The 19868-nt window shown below is 35.2% G+C and overlaps 1 protein-coding gene across 4 annotated transcripts in view; it reads left to right on the plus strand.

Moving 5' to 3' along the window:
• The first annotated feature begins 89 nt into the window (after nucleotides 1-89).
• The window catches only part of LOC142982962 (multiple PDZ domain protein-like), a 185403-nt gene continuing 165624 nt past the window's right edge, over nucleotides 90-19868 (plus strand). For all 4 annotated transcript variants that reach the window (XM_076129706.1, XM_076129708.1, XM_076129709.1 and 1 more), the window contains exon 1: nucleotides 90-259. The gene's annotated coding sequence lies outside the window, so the exon portion shown is untranslated. The remainder of the gene's footprint in view (nucleotides 260-19868) is intronic.

Here is a 19868-nt window from a genome sequence, read left to right on the forward strand (position 1 = left end):
CCACAGATTACACACGAAATTCGGCATCGATTTCTCTATGCGCATGTGTGAGTTCCCGCCATATCGTCAGTGCCGCGCTGCCATCCACGCTGACCGCACGCGAACCGTCCCGCGCCCCCGCGACTCAGAAAATGAAATAAAAAAACTGTGATCATAACTCAAATTTGACAGTGATACCATTGATTTTCACGTGGTTTTACCAAAATTTGATCCGCAACCACCTGCAAGACGTTCGTGGATCAAACTCGCATTGTTTTCGGTAAGATTTCCACTTATTACAAATCAATATATTCGGGAATATAAATTGTGTACAATGAACGTAATATTTTTGAGAGGTTCCTCTCATATTTTTCTGTAAATGTCAATAAGTTTTGCAATTTTTCTTTTGACAGAGACGTATTGTTGCACAACCCTTAATAGTAAAAGAAAATTGGTGTCTTTTCATTTTGCGCTACTATCGTCAAACATGCTTATCGGGCAAATCCCATGTCACATTAGAACACTCTCATATATTTGCGTCAAATTCCACTCGAATTACAATTGATAATAGATTTTTCCTCATGGTATATTTTACCTTACAAATTACTGCTGCACTTTTCCTTGTCATTTCGAACAAACTCTTATGGAAAACAATCGTTCATATTTGACTTTATTTTGGAGAAATTCATTGTTATTTTTCAGTTAAAAGAGAATATAATTGTGTGAATTTTCATACATTTTACGGTTTAATTCTCTGTTCTGTTTGTCTGTTTGTCAAAGTCACAATGAGCTATTTGTTTTGCATCGTACTTACATTATTATTTAACAATGGAGTGATGAAGCTATTTTTAAGTGTGAGGCCCGCTGATTGATTTATATGGTGGATTTATTAGTGTACGTTTTGCTGTGGTTAAGCAATCTTTATTGCGGTTGACGTATGGATGGGGTAATCCTTTTTAAGCTCCTAGAGAATTTTTAAATTGTTGAAGAATTGTCTTTGATTCTCTTTACTCAACTAAGATCGTATTTGCACGTGCAATTTTTCGCATGAATGAGCTTGAAACAAAGGTGACAAAGCGGCCACCCATCGGTAATCGGTCCGCACTGACTAGTCGTTTACCAACGGATACTGAGAAATTATCAGATTTTATAAACTTGTAAAGCAACCTACCACGCGGTCAATCTATAGATGGATTGATAGAAATTCAAGTTGCGCTAGATTTTTTTAGCCTAAATTCCATCTTCAATGTACAAATACAAACTAAACTACCATTATCTAGGTACAAAGTAAAATAGTCTTTTCTTCAGACAAAAACAACCTATACCCAATAAAGCTAATATAATTTCATTGCACAAAGAGAAAAAGACTGCAAATATGTGCATGGACTTTTAAGCGTAATGTTCAGTAATAGTGTACATAAAACTGTCGTACAAAAACAAATAAGTATAAAAAGTTTTCAAAAGCTTTTATGCAGCTTTTAACAACAAAAACGAACGAAGCAAATGCAGCTTAAAGCTTTAAGCACAACTAGTTTTAATACAAAAACACTAGTGGTAGTGAGACTGACTGCTGAACGAGAGGTCTTCGAATCGATTCTCAAGTCGGGCAAAATGTTATAATATGGTTTTTGTTATTGGTTGGAATAATGGGATAATTAGATCTATTGGAGTAATGTAAATGGTATATGGGAACAGGCTCGCCCCTAATTGCATGACACTGATGATGATGATATATTTTATACACCTATGCTTATATCCCTGGGTAAAATATAGTTTTATAGCAATACAATTTTTTCGTAGCCAAAGAAATATATTTTATCACAATCTTGAGAACGAAAAGCTAAAATTAAATTCTAAAGATAGTCTTTTAGGGCCTCGTAGCGCTACGGCGTAGAGGGCTCTACGATAAAGGGATTGTCGTAGGCACGAATATAAAATTTTGCTTATGTAAGCACGGGTGCTCGATTTTGCACCTAAATGGTATTGAAATAGAGTATATTTTTGCTTGATATTCTGTAATAGGTCTGGTTTTAGTTCTTCACGGTTATAAAATTATACCGTTTGTTTATTAAGACTTGTTAAAACTATTTCATGTGTCTTTATAAAACTTTGACTGTTTGAAAATGAGGTTGAATAAAATTGGGATTTATTTTGTCGAAATCGAATATTTGATATTCAAAATACGGTTCTATGAATTGATAGTTGTACTCAAGTGCAATTATTAAGTTATTAAAAAAAATTAAAATCCTTATTAGTGATAGTGTTAGCTAAAATTATCATTGTAACATTATGATAAATATTTATACTGTATGTTTCTGAAACCACGAAAATTAAACTCAATAATACTTTCACGTTATTAAAGTATCTTCTACTAAATCTATCATCCATTAAAAATATTTTTAAATTTATGAATACCTGTCACTGAACTATGCAAAATACACCAATATGACATTGGTAACATTACATTTGGCAGTAACCAGATTAGTTAGGAACAGAGTCGATAATTAGGATGGTAAGTCCATAATTATACCTCTATCTAAGGAATATCTATGCGGGCAGATCCGCGGCTCAAAGCTATAGGGTTATCCCCTCACGGAGGCTTTTCTCTTCACAATACCATTTACTTCCGCGTTATTAATCCCTTTTGTCAATCCTCCTTCATTCAATATTTCTCGGAAACTGCCGCACCATCGTTTTCTGCCTTTTGTTATTATATCTTTTATCCATATTGATAACCAAGTTAAACGTATGGTATTGCTTCTTTTTGGAAAACGTTTTCTATAAATTCCTTGTTATCTGCACCCATATTAATATCATATATACAAAACTCTGTCTGTTTTGTAAAATCTCCGAACAAATTTTCACGACATAATATAAAAAGATAGCTTAACACCTGGAATGTCCAAAGACACGCGGGCAAAAACTAGTATACTCTATTATTTTAACAAATTTTATTCGAATCGATTTCGTATATTTAAATAAAAGTAAATAAATATCATTGGACAACTCACACACGTTCACATAATTCCAAACTAAGCAGAGCTTACATACTTACTTAGTTCTACTACTTCTTAAAAGACAAACACACATATATAATATTAGTATGTAATAGTATGTAAATTACAGAAGGCTGTATTATTTAGCCATTGCACTCGGGAGCGTGACGTTGATTCACACGCTGTACAAATATTTGACACACACACACACACACACACACGTGCGGCTAGTTCGAGTTTCTCGTGTACTTTGTATGTTTGTTATGTTTACTGACATAGTTATATAATATGTGGTGCATTAAGGTTTATTTATTTTAGTTATGAAAATACTTTTGTATCTATTTTTTTTTATTATATACTTGGATATTAGTAATAGCCAAGTGATATATGCATTTGCCTCCCACGTAAATAATCGAAGGTTTAAATCCAATTATTTTTTTAAGTAATGTATGTATGTATTGGCAATAAATGTTACTTGATATAAAGATGAAAGTTAGGAGCTGACTATTGAATGCTCTTTAAAACAGTCCTTGAAGGGATGCAAAGTCTTCAATGAGAACTTCTCCAGCCCAATTCTTCCCTTATCACGGAAAGTCTTAGCCAGCTGTGTAACAGAAAGGGGTAAAATCTTTTCGGTTGGATTAGGTTCTATGAGCTATTCAGTTAGTATATATTTACCGGGATGAATTGCCTTGAAAAGTATAGGAAATATTCGTACATTTATCCGCGTAGAGCCTCAATGAGGTGAAGTTATACATTTACCAAATTCCTACATTTCATACTTAAGAAATATCGATCCAAAGAATGAATGCTATCACACTATAAAAAGAAATTGCAGTTCTTAATAATTGACTTATATAAAGAGACATACAAACGTCCACCCCAGTCAGATCTTACGAATAGGTCGACAGTCTCAATGGGTTCAGTCCCGCGACGCGGAAGTAATTAGATCGTTGACCCAAATAAACAAGATTGTTCTGAAGATGTCTCTCACTCATGTTTTCACCCAGAAATTGGATTAGGACGAACGTTTCATATTGTGATTCTGAAACTTGAAGGCTGTTTCGAGAATTTTTTTTTGTAGTAGGTACATACATACATACTTTGCTCAATAGAAGTCTGATCACAACCATCCATTGTTGGAACAAAACGCTAAAATATATGAATAAATATTTTTCACTTTAATTTTGTTTTTTTTTTATACATACATACATAACATAATCATGCCTTGAATCACCATCATTATTCTCACTGGCGTAGGCAGAGACTGACGAAAGTAGTTTTGTTTGTATTTGTACAAAATATTTTTTTTTACGATTCAATATTAGTTTTTCTGAACCCTAAGTTTGTCATTACTTAAACCATAGTGAGGTTCAGAGGTATTCTATAATAAGAGATTATTTCTTAGTAATAACAAACATACATAACACTACGTTTGATATACCCTAAGTTGTAATTAGAAGAGTATAAAATACACCCACATTTTGTTATTAACAATGTTCTACAGTCTGATTTTAAATCTTCAGCACATAAACAAAAAGTCCCAGATGTTTAAAAGTCTCATGTTTAGTTCCGGGTCTAGAAAATTAAATGTTATTGCATAACAAAGACTTTAAATCAATATAAGTTTTTATGAATATACCACAAAACCGCAACGGAGGTCAATGATTAAAATTGTTCATTATCTGAGACGCTTTTTTGATAGTATAATATTTTTATAGATAACAATCATAATATTAATCAACTGACTGCCCCGCATATAAAACAACTACCTGACCAGCGCTTCGCTTGTGTCACATAACAGAGAATTTTCTACGTTTTTGTAACATTTTTTACTAGTACACTGTTCCTATTCGTCGTGGCGTGATGTTATATAGTATGTATAAAAAAATATTTGACATTACATATTCCCATTATCCAACAATAAATACAATTTTGTATCAAGTTGTCAAAAATTTTTATTCTACTGAAAAAAATATTCACTAAACCAGTAAATAACTACAGAAAACTACACCAATATTAACATACCCAAAATCAAATCTCATTTATTTCCGCTCTAAAACACAAAGTTTCTTACAATCGCAAACATTGTAACAATCCATTATATTTATACAGTACAACTAAGACTGCTGAGTCAGTGTATCACTCAATATATTATTATATGCCGCAGTATGACTTGTCGATTGAAACATGCGTGACTTCGTAAACAAATAGAAAGGAAAGCAAGCTTTAATGCGGAGTGGAATTCGATGGGTGATTGATTTGTTGGTTACGGCATTTCTGGTCCAGTTACGCTCATCGTTCGGTAAACGATCTGTTGGTTAAACAACCGTTGGCGCGGTCATTCCATAGATGGGTGACGGCATAGTGGTACTTGAGCTGGGCGTATCCGTGCTTCGAAGGGCACGTTAAAAGTTTCGGGTCTACTAAGATAACAGTCGTTAAGCGTCAAATGCCTCCCCGAGCGGCTTGAACAACTTTGACACCAGGTTGACCACAATACGATAAGAAGAAGAAGGAGGTAAGGAAGCAAGCTTTAATGCGGACTGGAAGTCGATGGGTGATTGATTTGTTAGCTTTAGACTTGCTATTTTGGCTAGCATGATTGAGCTCGTTTGGGCTTAGTTAGCTAAGCTGTCTTAGTTTGTGGTGAACTCTCATGTATTAAAAATATGGCAAGCTAAGCTAAACTAACTTATTTTTGCTGGCGATGGGTGTTTAGCTTAATGTCAAATCTCACGTTAAAGGCTTTTAAATTTGAGTTAAATATACCTCGAGTCCACGTTAGGTAAGTGCGGGTTGAGGACTTTATATTTCTATAAAAGGTTTTTGTAAAATCTCTAGTACATGCAAGGGCTTAACACGATATTTTCTAGACTTTCAAAGCAAGTATACTATGAAGAATCTACTTTCTTATTAGCTATTTTCGAAATCGCGTAACCTTAAAAGTTTAAGCCTATCACGAAGTCTTTTTCATAATACTAGTTGCCAATATGGTGACTCAAAAATACCACTATGCGGTCACCCTTCAATGGAATGACCGCGCTAAGGGTTGCTTAACCCACATATCGATTACCGCCTCCGACACTGGCTATAGGCACCTTCGCAACTGGCTATGGGAACAAGGGAAGTTACCAATATGGTAACTATTGTTATGATATTGTTATGCAAGAAGACTTTTGCACTATTGTGCGTAGGAGAAACTACTAATACGTAGTTTCACAAACCAAAAGAAAGAAACGAACAAACAGTACCGTATAAAATATTAGTGTGTTCAATGTCATCAAGTCCTCAGTTTATAGCTCTGCGGCAAGTAAACAGATTTAGTGGGGACATAAAACGTATGGAACTGAGACGAGTGCTCCAACTTGCCGAGCATTGTGTTTTCCTGATTAAAAGTTATATTATTACAATCTTACTTATAAATGCCGTGGAATCTCTAATTAATTGAACAATGCATTAACTCATTCACATATTGTAAATTTTTGTTTATTGCCAACAATAAAATTATTTTCATTTTTTCATTTTTCAAATTAGTTGGTACTTGTATCAATCAGAGCTTATACGAATTTCATTAGTAAAACAGCAAGATCTTTGCCAAGTGTTTTAAAACTTAATGTGTCAGTGTCGTCCAGTCCGAGGAACAGCATTTTAAAGAATTTTAATTCGTCTACTTCTCACATATCAACTAGCTAAGCTAGTAAGAGGAGCAGTGATAGCCGAGTGGTTCAAGTTGGCACCTCCCACGCAAGTGGTCGCAGGTTTGAACCCTTTTTTTTTTTTTTTTTTTTTTTTTTTTTTTTCGTCAGGAAAATGCATTACTGCATGTCCCGCCCCAGGGAGGAAAGCGGGGGTCTGTCGGGCTCTCCCGCCGGCAAGGCGTTCCGGCTAACTTGGGCATACCGACTAAAAACCTGACGGTGTTCCTTCTGCGGTCACCATAACGCGGCCAGGACGCGGTACCTCCGATCGGATACTCCGCGTCCCAGTCGGTGACGGCCCGCTTTGTATGCGGGCCCTACTTCGAGCGGGGGCAGGCACGAGGATTGCCCCCCCTAGCTCTCCACTTCAAGGGGGTGCGCCAGGAACACACAGCGCACTCCCCACCTCTCGGACCTGTTCCCTGTCCAGGCGACGGAGCGTTCCGCCTCCGCCGCCCACAGGTCCGCGTCACGGGGGCCGGAGATCATCCCGGCGCCTACGACGCCCAGTGCGTCTTGCGCGGGAAGGGAGGGGAGCGTTGATTTCCCGCTCCCGTTCCGCCGCCTCTTTTGCGGATATAACTTCCTCGCAGAACGAGGCGACGGCCGACCACGCTGCCTCGCTCCCGACCATGGACAGAACCACGGCCGAGAGCGAGAGGTCGCTCCCGACTACCCCGGTCAATTGACGGCGCTGCGACGACCACGCCTGGCAGTGTGCCAGCGTATAATATAACTTAATTACGTACAAAATATGCCTACATATAAATTGTAATATACAATTTAACTACATATAATTTATATTGTACGTAATTTACTTCCTTGATTAAGATTTCCTTTTAAGATAATTAAGACTGTTCTCCTGGTATTGTATGTAGTTAGCATAAGGCATGATGGGGTTGACGTATCCAAATTGATAAAAAACCCCAAATTAAACACAGATTAAAAAAAAAAAAAAATTCTTACTGTGCATTTTTCAGAAAGAGCTTTTTATTTTTACTAACATAAGACGCGTTTTAAGCAGTCTACACACGAAAAATCGCCAACCTGCCGATATTATGTCGACGACTTAATGTTGGCGGTTCTTTATTTCATCCTTAACCATTTTATACAGTGTTATATTATGTACCTTTCTTGTGTGTCTCTGTGCTGGTTTTAATAAATAAACTTTCACCTTCTTATTTTAATTTTGAAATATCATGTCACTTGCTTTTATGTAACTTGAACACTACCTTTGAAATAAGGTTGCCGCCGACAAAACGGTCGACGATTGAATGTTGGCGTATTTTACTGTCTAACTTGTAAGTACTCTGCCTATAAAATAACGTTGCCGACGTATGCCGACTTTTGTATCACCTTCAATATTTAAATGTATCTTTGCATGATTTACGCCTAATGTACTCAGTTAAAATCTAAAAAGTCACATTTCATTCTTAAAAACAAGCAACGGTAGCGCGATTCATACAGTCGGTACTGTCAAGTATCGAAATTCCGACATTTTGAATGTACTGCTAAAATATTTCCTACGACACCCGCCATAGGCGCTGATCAGATTTTCATACAAAATTGCTCGATGACAGGTCGGTTGCTGGTAGTCGATACTAGTAGAGAATCGACTACGGATCTTTATTGTAATTTAAAAGCAATCTGTCGGTGACTTCTAACAGTAGCCCTTGAATTAACTTCCCTACTTAAATTCGGCAACATATATTATGTCGGCGGATCGGCGAATTTTTTTAGTAGCATTATCTTCAATATCAAAATGTATCTCTACGCAAGATTTTCACCTAATATAACTCAGTTTATATCACCCATAAAGTCACATTTCATTCCGAAATACGCGTTACTTGAAAATTTAATAGTAGATTTGAATAAGGTTCGTATGCGTGTGCAGTAATGCTTCAACTGAGCAAATCTCTTGACTTAATGAATTATTCATTATGGTGACAACTTTGAACGTGCGCCGTTTTGACGAACTTTGACTGAGGGTAGACAGAGAAATTAAATGTTTGGTTGTCGCTTGTAGTTTGGATATTACAGTCATACTAGCGGTCTGCTGCGACATATCCCGGGTTAGTTTTAAAAAAATATAAGCCTTCTTCGAGATTAATTCTATCTATTGGTGAAAATTAATTGTAAACTAGCGGACTGGCCCGACTTTGTCCGGGTACATAGTACGGTTAATTTCTTCCCGTTGATTCCATTCCCGTAGGAATTTTGATCCCATCGATCCCGACAGTAACAAACATACTAAAAAAAAGAATTATTCAACTTAGTCTAGTTGTTCAAAAATTAATTTTTACTTCTAAAAAGATTATCATTCAGAAGATTTTATGTAGATCTTGTTAGTTACATGTACATGATATGTATTCATTTTCCCAAAAGTTTCGTTTTCTTAGCCAGTAACGCCATAAAACCTATAGAAAACCCTATTTTATGCTTTTACAAATAACATCGGCACAGAATACAAAGGTTATTAATATTATACGTTAGAATTTTGCTTTTATAGAATGTAATACAGTCTAGAAAGAGTTTTCAATAAAGGTGCTTCAATTTTGTATTAAATATCATTGGCTATCGCTGTCATATCAAACGACAATCTGATATAGAATATGTAGCCAGCGTAGCCAATACCTATAAGATCAACAGATATTAAAAATCCATTCAGCAGTTTCGAAGATTATTCCTGCAAAACAAATAAATTTTAAATTATATAACACTAGCTGACCCGCGCAACTTCGCTTGCGTCACATAAGAGATAATGGGTCAAATTTTACCCCGTTTTTGTAACATTGTGTATTGCTTCTCTGCCCCTGGTGGTACCGTGATGATTTATAGCCTATAGCCTTCCTCGATAAATGTGCTATCTAACACTAAAATATTTTTTCAAATCGGACCAGTAGTTCCTGAGATTAGCGCGTTCAAACAAACAAACAAACAAACTCATCAGCTTTATAATATTACTAGGTGACCCGCGCAACTTCGCTTGCGTCACATAAGAGAGAATGGGTCAAATTTTACCCCGTTTTAGTAACATTGTCTATTACTACTCTGCTCCTATTGGTCGTAGCGTGATGATTTATAGCCTATAGCCTTCCTCGACAAATGTGCTATCTAACACTAAAATAATTTTTCAAATCGGACCAGTAGTTCCTGAGATTAGCGCGTTCAAACAAACAATCAAACAAACAAACTCTTCAGCTTTATAATATTAGTATAGATGTGCTATCTAACACTAAAATAATTTTTCAAATCGGACCAGTAGTTTCTGAGATTAGCGCGTTCAAACAAACAGACAAACAAACAAACAATTAAACAAACAAACTCTTCAGCTTTATAATATTAGTAATTAGTAAAGATTCCGATTTATATTTTAAAATGATGCTCCAGTAACACATATTATGACATAACACATTAATTCGGTATACGATTAACATATTTCCTCTTTTGCGGTTTTGTATATAAAAGTATATAAGTACATAAATATATTTACATTTTTGTTATCACTTCCCCTCAGACAGAGTGTTCTGTATATAATGTTGTTTTGAAGGATTATCCTGTATCTGTCGTATATTATTATTTCTGTTTCACTTGGTTTGTTTGGTTAGAAAGGGATGGAAAGATAAGTCGTGAAATTTCTACATACACATAGCGCGTTTGGATATTGACTTGATATTTTTTTAATATTTTTCAGGCAAGTTCCTTATTTTTTCATACGGGTTGATAGGATTTTGAAAAACATTAAATGACGGACAAAAAGCACAATAAGACCGGAATCAATTTAGGCATACATTTTTGTTTTTACAATATCAATAAAATATTGAAGGGGAAACTCTCTACCTGTAAGTTGTTATTAAAGCAGTTCTTGTAAATGCAAAATCCCTAAACTGCATTTCGTCAGCGTGGTAGTCCCAAAGTCTATTCTCTCTCATTTTAAGAAAAGACCCACGCACAACCGAGCACAGTACGATAGCAATTTTTATATATGAAGCTAAAACTCGTAGCTATAGAACTGGTTTCACGAATACCTGGATATCTTTTGGATAGTTGATGGAATTTTCACAGTTGTACATATTACTTAGTAGATTGGTTATCTGGCCTTTATTCTTTTGAATCGCCGAGTTAACAAAGTTAATTTAATTAGTTTATCTTGATCAAACCAAGTTCTTTAATCCGTGGCCTGTAATTAGCGACAATCGTGCAATTATCACGTAATTCTCGCAGTTTTGTGTTACCTAATCACTGGAAGTTTCCCTTTGCTATCCGACTACAGATTGAAATGGGGAAATTTTTGTTTTATGGGTGCCATCACAATTTTCCAAAGCTGTAAAGTTAAAGGCGAAAGATCGACGAAAAGTTTCATAAAGCACGGATATTTTACATTATTTCAACCTGTGCTTTATAAATCTTTATTCAAATGAAGGTACCCAAATGAAGATACCAAATTTGAAATGAAGGTACCAAATTTGGCTTTAAATATCAATTTTTTATTGAAAATTGGTTAGCCATGGAAGGATCATAGACAGGCTTCTATACAGTAAATCCGAAAGTTTGTGACGTTGAATGCATGTTTGTTATAATTTTACGTAAATAAAAACAATTTTTGATTGCTACACTAAACTACACAGGAAAATGTGTATTTTTACATGGACGAACTATAGTAATAATAAATAACATGCATACATTAAAATAACGTTCTCTTTCCATATGATCACGCAGAGACAAATTAAACAATCAATTACAGTGAAATCATAGCGTTGAATTTAATTTACCTACTTAAAAAAGGTACTAAACATTTGACCAAAATAATATTGATATAACACTACCCTTTATTTTGCCAAGCTTAAACATAACATGACATAATTGTTACCCATCCAGGGTTAACTTTATCCTTTGAGTGCCGATGTCCCCGGGGTAATTCCAGCAAAATTTACATGTATATAGGGCGATAGAACGATATTAAAACTGCGACGTTCCCTGGTGTTTGAATGTATGTATGTATGTATGTACATGTATTGAATGTAATTTGTGTGATATTTCGCATGGGTTTTCTGAAATGTTGTATTGGTAATTAACTTTATTGTATTGTTGAGTTTATTGATAATTTTGTATGTTTGTTTGCTACTTACTTATTTCTGTCTGTGTAGGTGATTATCTTTTAAAAATTGTAATAATATGTATTAGCATGCGAAATTTGATTGCAACGCTATGAATTAAAACACGTATGCGTGTAAAATATTAATTAGGGTTATTAGCATTTATTATATTGGTGTTAATCGCAATAATTGTTTTCCCGTGGCGTAGTGTTTAAAATTGCGACCAAATGCTATGAGGCCATAAGTTTGATTCCCAAAATTCCAAAAAAATGTTCCAGAGATTCATGTAGTAGTCGTAACAAATCCATTTGCTTTTTGTGTCATTCATTTACAGCTTTGTAAAAGTCTAAGCGATCCAAAATCGATCTATATATACAAATGAATCCCTATTTCCCTTAGTCACACATCACGGCTGAACGGCTGGACCGATTTCACTAATTCTTTTTTCATTAAATTCCTTAAAGTACGGGGATGGTTCTTATGTAGAAAAAAAGATTTATGAATTATTTATTCATCAATTAAGAATCGTCTGTTAGGCGACACGAGGTTTGTAGGGTCAGCTAGTTCTGAATACAAAACTTTCTTAAAACGTAAGACATGTCATACATAATATACAAATAACTGAATGTAAGGCTTCCGTAGATATATGATACCATCAAAGGAAAAAAACGCTTTTGATCATCCTCATAATTTATTAATTTCATGCTCGACTGAGTTGAATTACTGCTGGTAAAGGGTATTTGAGTGTAGATCGTGTTCCAGACTCGGTCCTGTAGCAAAATGTAGAATATTGGTTTATTTTTCAATTATTTTTTTGTTAACTTGAATATTTGTAATTGTTTCCAAACTTTCGTACTTATATTAGAAATGCGAGGTCTGTCTTTCTGTAGCGTTTCCTAGATCTATTAAGAAAAAATATATTAAATACTAGCTGACCCGACAGACTTCGTCCTGTCAAAAAGATTTGTAAATGTTTTTTTGCCTACGTATTTAAAAAAAATCTCCTGAACAGAACCTTCACCCTGGTGATAGGACGTTGTGAATAAAAAATAATTAAATACAACATATATAAGGATTTTAAAGTAAGTAATCGCTTTATTGTTAATCATGTGAATCATAATTATTATTATTATCATTGTAGTGCTTTGTGGTATACGATGTTTTTTGTTTGATTACCTGGCGCATAGATAAACAAATCTGATGGTTTTCCAACACGGGAACAGGCAACATACAATTGACCATGTGAGAAACATGGGTTTTCTAGATTAATACCACAAACACTTAATGATTGCCCCTGGGACTTGTTTATAGTCATAGCAAAAGCAAGCCGCACTGGAAACTGTAGTCGTTTAAACTCAAATGGCACATCAGTCGGAATCATTGGGATGCGCGGTATGAGAACATCTTCTCCTTCATACTTTCCTTTGAGTATAGTTGCTTCTATCACATTGTTTAGTAATTTTTTTATCGCTAACCGTGTACCGTTGCAAAGACGCGGTTGGTTGATATTTCGCAACATTATAACCACCGATCCAACCTTTAATTGAAGATTGTGAGGTGGCAATCCTGGCAAATCCAGCGAGTTTAAAAATTCCGGTGGATAGTTGACTACATCATCTTGATTAGTAGCCGAATCAACTGATTTATATATCCTCAATTCGCCTGTAATTTGTTTTTGAATTTTGAAATTTAATTCATTTACATCTATGTTTTTTGCAGCCAGTATAGCTCGTTCGCTCAACCAATCATAGTTTCTGTAATTTTGAGAAACATCTGGAAACACCTTTTGAATAAGTTCATCTTTTGATTGAGTTAACTGACAAAAACTTTGAGGAAAGTTAATGCAGCCAGTCAACATGTCTATAGGAAATTTGCCATTACCAATGTCAATGAGTTGTTTAGAGAATATGTTTCCAGATTGGTCATTTTGCAACTCGACGCGCATATTCTTGCTTAAATGTAGTACTTTAACATGTTTCCACAAATTGGAGGACTTTAGACATGCATTGAGTTCATCAGCTGGCGTTGATCGTGGAATCACTGGCAATGTTTGACGAAAATCTCCTGCTAATAAAATCATTGCACCACCAAATCGGTTATTATTGCTCCGTAGATCTTTTAAGGTTCTGTCTAAAGCCTCCAAAGATTTTTTATGTGCCATCGTGCATTCATCCCAAACAATCAATTTACATTGCTGCAAAACCTTTGCCATTGCAGAGTTCTTCGAAACGTTGCAGGTTGGAGTTTCATTGCTTTGCATATTTAATGGCAATTTCAGTGCTGAATGGGCTGTTCGACCACCTTCAAGCAAAGTTGCTGCGATTCCCGACGAAGCGAGTGCAAGTGCAATTTTATTTTGTGAGCGAATTGTTGCTAATATTAATGAAATCAAAAAAGTTTTTCCTGTACCACCAGGTGCATCTAAGAAGTAAATCCCTCCAGTTTCATTATTTGTTACTTTCATAAGAGTTTCAAATACATACTTCTGTTGTTCATTTAACAGTGGAAGATTTGTTTGAATTAATTCTTTCAAAGCGTTGAGATCATACAGTTTTTCTCGATGCAACTCTTGGTTAAAAGCATCATGCATTGGACGATTGGGCGCGGTCAGGCCTAATTGAATTAATAGTTTGTTTGACATTATCAAGCACATGTCCTCAATTGAAATCAATGCTTCATTGTAAATTTCTTCACTGATTTGTATATTTGGATTTCCCATTCTATTCCGTATTTGATACAAAATATCATCACACATATAATCTTTGTACTTGATCCACAAATCAATTGGGTTTGATGGGAAGCATGTAGATATGATTATAGAAAACAATGTTCGTATTTGATGAGCGTGTGATGATATTACAGCATCATTGAGAGTTTGATCCCAATGAGCGTCATTTTCAAGCAATTGCAAACGTTGACAGGCTTCTCTGTAGGATCCGCACAATTCACCATCAACAGTTCGTAACTGTTGGAATGATGTTGGGCCACGTACATTGACTAATAGCAGTCGTAAATAAAAACATTCATCATTGCTTGGATGTACTGAATAAATCCGGCCAATCGCATCGGTGGAATATACATCTGTATATCCTGGAACTGGTTTTCCTTGTTTCCGTCGTATAAATCTCCTTGAGGATTGATTCCAGGTATAATATTTTGGCATTTCAGAATATAGCAATGTTTGTGCGAAATCATCGTTTTGGCATGTCTCAAAAAAACTGGTTAATGTGGCTGAGCAGCTCTTTGTACTGCGTTCTGTGCTGTAAAATACACTCTTTGTCCATTTTCTAGCTGACCCGACAGACTTCGTCCTGTCAAAAAGATTTGCAAATGTTTTTTTGCCTACGTATTTAAAAAAAATCTCCTGAACTAAAACTGGTTAATGTAGTAGATGGTGGCTGAGCAGCTCTTTGTACTGCGTTCTGTGCTGTAAAATACACTCTTTGTCCATTTTCTCTTTTTCATTTTCATGTGCTGTAATATTGCTTTGAATCATTTGAAATGAATGTCATCACGATATACGAATTTGTTTCGTGTATTAGTTGACAAAAGCAAACTCAATAGGTTAGGTCACAGACAACTTTTTTTTTTTTAATTTGATATGACTTGAAGTCAAATCCTTTTAAGCCGTACGAATTATTTTGTTTACGTAAAATTTGGATATTAAAAATAATAAAACACTGTTGGTAACGCGATTTTTGTTTGACTGATGTAATGACGTGGAAACTGATGCATTTTATCTCGCGTGCCGAAACTAATACAAAAGAAACGCGAGTTTCGGAACGCGACATTTAAACTCCTCCAACTATGTATTCTGTGCTCCAACGAACACACGCACATTGTTTTGACAGATACGATCTTTGACTTTAGGAACACACCTACATTGCTTAGACAACAGTGAGTGCATGTAATTTTGATATGAACTTTATACCATAGCAATAAAGCTCAAATTGACTACGTTTTAGTTACAAATCATTTGTATGAGAAAAAGAAAAGGGTTATTTTTAGTATTTTTCCAGCGATAATTCTAATTTTTCTCGCCGTAAAAACCATCCTTAAACTTCAACGAACATTTTAAAAAAAGATTTGGCGAAATTGGTCGAGGCGTTGTTGAGTTATGCGCTTACCAACACATTTTGCGATTCATTTTTATATTATAGAAGATAGTTTAAAACCATAATAATTCATAATAAGTATATTCTTTTTCAATCAAAGTTATTCCAAAGAGCGTGAAATATAACTATTTGCTGCCTACTTATATTTATTTTATAATAAGTAAAATAAATTAATTTATTACTCTACGGTCGCTGAACTGGGGTCTACACTCGCCCTACCTAACAATAAAACTCGATATCTCGTAATCAACAGTCGTATACACTACAGTCCAAACTCTCGATTCTCTACAATCGTTACTACCGAATATCGGGTGTTTGACATTTAAAATGTACTACAAATATAATTCCAACTAGCTGACCCGCGCAACTTCGCTTGCGTCACATAAGAGTGAATGGGTCATAATTTTACCCGTTTTTGTGACATTTTTCAATGGTACTCTGCTCCTATTGGTCGTAGCGTGATGATATAGCCTATAACCTTTCTCGATAAATGGACTATCTAACGCTGAAAGAATTTTTCAAATCGGACCAGTAGTTCCTGAGATTAGCGCGTTCAAACAAACAAACAATCAAACAAACAAACTCTTCAGCTTTATAATATTAGTATACATTAGTATAGATTGCACCCGTCAGAGGCGCTGATCATATTTTCGTTTAAAACTCCTCAATAGCTAACCGGTTGTCTATAGTTCATAGTAGTAGAGAATAACGCTGCTGGACATTTTAGCATAAATAGAAATAGTAATAAACTACTCATGCGTTAAAATTAATACCGTCATTCTGTTTGTAATACGAGTTGTATTAATGAACCAATACTAAGCGAATTAGCACATGTTCGGTACACATTGTGTTACTGATTGGTAATTACATGCAAAATGCATTGTGGAATTGTCTGCTAGTGTGCTCTGGGTGGTAGAGTATACGACTACTACTGATCACAAGGTTTGGGATCTCTTATTATATATTTTTCTACATTTAGTCATTGTTATTATAGCGGCAACGGATAATTATTTCAGTTTCCTAGCTATTCAGGAATTCAGCTGCATCCGATGAGACTAGAAGCCGACTCCAACATAGTTTGGAAGAAAGGCTAGACTAATGAATGTAAGTTATTTGCCAACGTCAAAAGTTAAAGGTCACGTCAAAAAAATGTTTTTTTCATATTCATTTTCGTTTAATAATGTGGAGATGTCAACATTTCTTAAATTCAACTACTAAAAAGTGTGTTATAGGTGACAGTTCAAATTATAATAAATAAAAGAAATGCTTAGTCTATCCCACACAATAAATAAGATCTTATATAGACAAAATGTCACATTACAGTATATAAAAAAGCTTGTAAAAAAACAATTAATATTTCAATACCATAATAAAACCTCGGCCACACTATACACAATAAACTACAACAATAAACCCTCACATACCCGGGTAACACCCGGGTAATACCCAGGCGATACCCGGGCGAAGAATTCGACAACAACACAGTTTATCGACGCGGACAATGGAAGGATATTATCCGTTTTATTTCGTCCGGATACCCGGGTCACGTGGGCGTTGTTTCAGCGTATATATGTTACTGTAAAAGCCCGAACGGTGGTAAATCCTAAGATTTTCCGGTATAACCTAAGATTTACCAACTCGCAATGGTAAAAGTCCGAACTATTCTTTTATTTCGAACTTTTACCTATATTCACTTGATGATGTCGAGATGTCGCCGGAGCCCCGCTTCGCGGGGCTCCTCCTTCTGGGTGGTTAAAAAAAATTAACCACGAAGGCTAAGGTGGGAGCTTCGCTTCACTCGCTCCCACCTTAGCCTTCTATCCTAACCTACCCATGTCGCTATGCCCAAAACTCCTTCTTTATAACTATGTCACAGTATATAGTTATACCGTGAAATAGTTATAAACATAGTTATGAAGGAGGATTTTTTTATATATCGTAACATATTTTTTAAACTCTGGCTTGTTCGGACTTTTACCATTGAGAGTTGGTAAATCTTAGGTTTTACCGGAAAATCTTAGGATTTACCACAGTTCGGGCTTTTACAGTAACATATACACTATTGTGGGTGAGTCAATACGCTCGGGCCGGTTAACAACAATGTATAGTTTGGGAAAACAGAAATAGAATAGACTTTTCTGGAAATTGTTTTCTACCATTTTTCTTGTAACTTTAAGGTGTATTTTCTTGGTAATGCAATGGTGTATGCATATTAACATGTTGACAGTTCAATCCATTAGTCAACTATTAACTAACTATTATTATTCTTACTAAAATAAATTGTTTCTTTACCGACCTGTCGTATTTGATGCCCGCGGCGCCGCCTTCGAGGAATTATTGTAAACTAAGTTTTTCCAGAAAATATTTTTTCAACTTCTCTTATTTTTGAAGGCAAGGTTTAGTCATGAAAGCTTTACAGGCAGACTTGTTATCAGACAAGATGTATGGATGTGAATGAAGCTAAAGGAGTGTGTTGGGGTCATCGCAAGTGAGGTTTCTTGGTCTCTGTCTACTGCTTTAAGAAAAAGGCGTAATTTTATTATTGTATGTCCCATTAATCATCACTATAGGAATAACAAAAGATTGACCGATGTTCTTTTTCAAATATTTTTTATTGAAATACTAATATTAAATTAGTTTGAAAATGTCTACGTCTGAGAAATTTACAGGGCAGTGTGACCACAATTCCTAAACCGTAGAGTCTTTTAGTGAACTGTTGTATACCTATCTATATAGTTTACATGTATGTATGTCTGTATGTATGTATATGTAGTTAGTGTTGACGGACGACGCGGCCGAGTGATATGGGGCCACCAGTTATTTGCGGTTTCTCATTAATCTGCCTAATGTACTGTGTTTGTACTGGACGGTATTGGTTTTAGTATTTTTGTGTTATCTGTCGGTACATACTACGTACTTACTCAATAATGTGGAATAAAAGTCTGTTTGTATGTAGTACCCTTTAAATTTTTTTATAATATTTAAAACCGGGTAACTAAGTTATTGTAAATCATATAGGTTAATTTTAATAAGTGCAAGTTGCTTCATTTAGTAGCATTGTTTTTTTAACTTTCAGTAGGTACGTATAATTATGACAAAAACACAAAATAACATGTAGTTAATAAATAATCGTTTATTCTAGTTAAATCTCTAGATATACAGTCTGTCAAGTTGTCAGTGTCAGTTACTTTAATTAGTAAAAATTGCGGCTAGATTCTTACACATTGACTGTAAGCTCAAAAATATGTAGTTCATAATCATTGAGTAGCAGTACTTTAAGCAACACACCTTCCAAATCAACTCAACCAACTTTCCTATAAGCTTGACCGCACGAAAGAAAGTCAGAACAAAGAAAAAAAGAACTACCCTGAATAAAACCCGGGACTTTAGCCCCTCCCCGGCCAAAGTTATTAAACCTTAACTCAAAAGGAAAAAGAAAATGTCTTAGCGAGCTTTATTCTGCAATTACTCTGCTGTACAGCTGATAAAGAAAAAGTTCACGATGTAAAAGTTGCGGAATTGTACTGCGTGCGAGCGAGAGGTCCGATGGTTTTGTGCAAGTGTGAGTGAGAGGAAGTTTCAATTGTCAGTAGTATTACTGAGATTTGAAGTGTTAGGTTTGATGGATTTTGTTTTAGTACGAGTATTTGAGTTGATGAAAAGGGTCCGGATTTACGTGAGCTGTTTCTTTTATGAATTTCTGTTATGAAATTTTGCGAAGGGTGTGATTTGTTTCGTATATTGTGTAATGTGTAAGAATGTGAATAATTGTGTTGTAAAGTATTGGCTTTTTTTCAAGATGATCATCAGTGCTTGAATTGTTTTTTGTGTTTGCATATCTTTTTTTCTCTCTGTACACTCGCGATTTGGAAAATCGTAAATATAGATACGCATTGAACACTTGATTTTTTTCAAAAATCAATACCTGATGCCAAAATACGGTATAAGGCGTAATATATGAGCGGAAAACCTAGTCAGTTA

This window comes from Anticarsia gemmatalis, chromosome 23, assembly GCF_050436995.1.
Source record: "Anticarsia gemmatalis isolate Benzon Research Colony breed Stoneville strain chromosome 23, ilAntGemm2 primary, whole genome shotgun sequence".
Classification (NCBI taxonomy): domain Eukaryota; kingdom Metazoa; phylum Arthropoda; class Insecta; order Lepidoptera; family Erebidae; genus Anticarsia; species Anticarsia gemmatalis.